Source organism: Pteropus vampyrus, unplaced genomic scaffold (assembly GCF_000151845.1).
Source record: "Pteropus vampyrus isolate Shadow unplaced genomic scaffold, Pvam_2.0 Scaffold157, whole genome shotgun sequence".
NCBI classification, from domain to species: Eukaryota; Metazoa; Chordata; class Mammalia; order Chiroptera; family Pteropodidae; genus Pteropus; species Pteropus vampyrus.
The window spans coordinates 1798607-1799196 of NW_011888938.1; positions in this window are offsets into that span (position 1 = coordinate 1798607).

Here is a 590-nt window from a genome sequence, read left to right on the forward strand (position 1 = left end):
CTGACAAGCCAGACTGTGTTGGCCCCGTGGTGGTCTGGCTTCGCTGGTGAATTCTTCCAACATTTAAGGGAGAATATGCCAATCTTCCTCAAAGTCTTCCCAAAAAACTGAAGAGAAAGGAACCGTCGAACTCATTCTTATGAGGCCGGCATCACCTGATACAAGAGAAGATCGTTTAAAAAGGACACCACGAGGGAAGGAAACTGCAGGCCGACATCCCCGACGAAGAGATGCCAACGCGCTCGTCCGGCACGGTCGAGCGGGGTTCATCCCTGAGAGGAAGGGGCGGTTGGACATACGCGAACCGGTAAATGCGACACGTCGCCGTGACAGAATGAGGGATAAAAATCGCGCGATCCTGCCCACCCGCAGAAAAAGCATTTGACAGGATTCGGCATCCGCGCATGATAAAAACTCTCAACGAACTGAGTACGGGAGGGACAAACTTCAACCTAACGAAGGCCACGTGTGACAAACGAACAGGGAATGTCATCCTCAGTGGTAAAAAGCGGAAAGCTTTCCCCAGCAAGTCTTTCTGGAAGTCATGGGCCCAGGGGGCTGTTCCCTGTCGGGAAGTCGTCCTGGGCTCT